The 2952-nt window shown below is 42.2% G+C and overlaps 1 pseudogene; it reads left to right on the top strand.

Moving 5' to 3' along the window:
* The first annotated feature begins 478 nt into the window (after positions 1-478).
* On the top strand, positions 479-2665 carry LOC149110517 (uncharacterized; annotated as a pseudogene).
* The last annotated feature ends 287 nt before the right edge of the window (positions 2666-2952 follow it).

Genomic DNA, 2952 nt, shown 5'->3' with positions numbered 1-2952 from the left:
TGAAAAACTGGCGCGAGTTTTTTTAAGCCAATCGTCCAGTGTAGTAAATGCAAAACCAATTACTTTTCGACACTCAATTGAAAACCGCTTTATTATATATGTACTTTTCATATCAAATAGGTCAATGTTTCAGGCTGTTCTCGTGTTGCTGATCACTGCAACCAATATGCCCCTGAGCGACTCTACGGACCCGTCCTTCAAGAGCACCTACAGTCGTGACCATGACTTGTTGTGTCAACGTTGCCGAGACCTTAAAGATGTGTTGAGTGATATCAGTGATATCGATATAGCAATCCAGAGCAGTCTTTTTAAACAAGAGTATGACAAACAGGACGCTCTGTACTCCTTTCAAGAGGCCGTCCGAGCGATTCAGCTCTGGAAGTCACATCAGCTGCGACTTGTGAATCAAGATGCCGGACGTACTGATTGCATTGATTGTCTCAACGACAATAGCGTCCTACTTATCCAAGACTGGGCCATGAAGTTCCTGCCGCGGCAGTACCGAGAGTCACAAGGTGAATGGCTTGCGAAGAAAGGCTTTTCTTGGCACATCACTGTGGCAACCAGAAAGAAGGAGAGTGAGATGGAGACGCAAGCCTTTGTGCAGATAGTTGAGAAATGTAGCCAGGACAGTCCCTCTGTTGTGATGCTCATGGAGCATGCTTTGGCCACCCTGAAGAGAGAAAACGCCGATATCAATCGTGCCTTTTATCGTCAAGACAACGCGGGGTGTTACCATGCTGCATACACTATTCTAGCGTGCAAAGAAATCAGTAAAGAACTGACGTCTGAGTTCAACGTTTGGACTTTTCTGATCCCCAGGGAGGAAAAGGACCCTGCGATCGACTTGCTGCAACTATGAAAAACCATGTACGTGCCTTTATTGACGAGGGTGATGACGTCAGTACAACTGCACAATTTGAAAAGGTGCTGACGTCACATGGTGGAGTTCCTGGAGCTCGAGTATCCTTGATACAAGGCTCGTTTTCTGACAAGTTAACAGTGAAGTTGCCAGGAATCAGTAAACTCAATAACTTTGAATTCGAGGACGAAGGAGTAAGAGTATGGCGGGCTTATGGTGTCGGTGAAGGAAAGCTTTTTCCGTGGTCAAATTGCAAAGGTACGTAATATTTTTCCTGAACACAGAATAAACCTCCGGCACGCATGATGGTAAAGGGAAGGGATGTCTTGTCGTTTCGGTTTTAGTACTGTACTTTTGAGGCAAAAGCATCCTTAGCTATAACAAACTAGAGCAGTATCCCAGTATGAACAGCAATTGACAAGCAACCTGCTAGTAAAATTTTCATTGTTAAAAATGTGTCAAGACCATAACCCAAGGTGGGTTTCAATCCCGCTCGTTCTGTGGTAAGGATGGTAAACGGTAATAGGAGACTCCGTTTGTTCAGCTGAGTGAATTGCTACAGACGCCACTTCACCATATAAAGTCCAAAATGTGCGTAAAATATGACATCGTAAGACTCCAGTGTCTAGGTTTGGACGATTTAGAAAGTGTGTGTTCGCGTGGGGAATGAAAATTAAACTTGAAAATTAGTGTAATCGAATTTTATGATATATATAATATATAGAGAGAATAAAGGTACCAGAGAAAAAAAATCTCTTGTTGGTTTTTTTTTTCTTTTTTTTTCTAAGGATAATACGCGGAGACATTTCACTCGTTGCTCGTAATCGTTAATACTGAGCAAGTCGTAAAAGTTTTTCCCTGTTGGCACCCTCTTTGCAATTTGCAAATATATTTAATGCAAATGCAAGTAAAGTTGTAACATATATTATATATTTATATATATTGTTTGTCAAACCGTCGAAAAAGGGTAATTTACCATGATCTTTATTTCTTTCAGGTATTGAAGCTCACAACGCTACCGTTACGGCAACGGATGCTTCATTTTTACCTGGCAACTTCCGCCCTATCAAACCTAGGAAGTCAAGGAAGAAACCTCCCAGAGCATCAGATGTCGGGTACGAGGGTGATGAAGATGACTGTGACGAGATGAATGAAGGAGATGCGAAAACCAGTTCACCGAAATTATTCGCCTCTCCAAACGAGGGTTGCATTCGTGTCTACAAACGTTATGGCTTAATGGTAAATAAATGCATGTAGCCTATGGAAAATGCGAATTCAAACCTGTGTCAAACCATGTCTCTCCTAGACACGGCGAAAATAATGAACAGCAAGAAGCTTTGGGGGTGGTGATTTCAGTCTAAAGATGGGCATTACTGGTTCTGCTGCCACTGTTGTTCCATTAGCAGATTCACAGATGAAAGAAAAAAAAGGATGGGCTCTGAGAGCAACAAAGAAAGAAAAAGCCTTTAGCGAGAAACTGAGGAAATTCCTGAAAGAAAAATTCATGGTTGGTAAAACCACTGGAAGGAAACTAGATCCTGTGGCAGTGGCAAGACAAATGAAAATTACTCGAGATGTTGATGGTCAGAGGCAATTCTCACACGAATTCACAAATTCAAAGTTTATTTTCACGGCGGGCAAAATGCAAAAAACTCAGAAGCCCAGTCAGTTTCCGACAAAGACTATGAAGCAGCTGAAAATGAAGAAGCGCTGGCAACCGTACGAAATGAGGTACTGGAGCACATACAGCCCAAGCACCCAGTCATGTACGATGGTTACAATCTTTGTGACCTCGTCACTTGACAGAAGCTAAGTAAATTAAAAAGCAGCAAACTAAGCGAAATTTGTCGCTCGTTTAAAACGGAAGTGCCAGCGCAACAAGGAAAACGAAAAGCGTCTTTTGTTGGTGCGTTAATTGCAATGGTATCGGAGTGTTCCTGCTACCACTCAACCACGTCTTCTGTGAGCCCATGAAAAAGAGTTGCATTGTGATAACTTGCAAAATAACTTGCGCTAGAGTTTTGCAAAACTTTGTTTTTTTTCCTCATTGAGAGTTACCTTTCGCTATAGCTACGTTTTGCTGTAGAGCA

Source organism: Orbicella faveolata, unplaced genomic scaffold, assembly GCF_042242905.1.
Source record: "Orbicella faveolata isolate gen_17 unplaced genomic scaffold, um_ofav_v1 contig_24, whole genome shotgun sequence".
In the NCBI taxonomy this organism is placed as follows: Eukaryota; Metazoa; Cnidaria; class Anthozoa; order Scleractinia; family Merulinidae; genus Orbicella; species Orbicella faveolata.
This window is presented reverse-complemented; position numbering and strand designations above follow the sequence as displayed.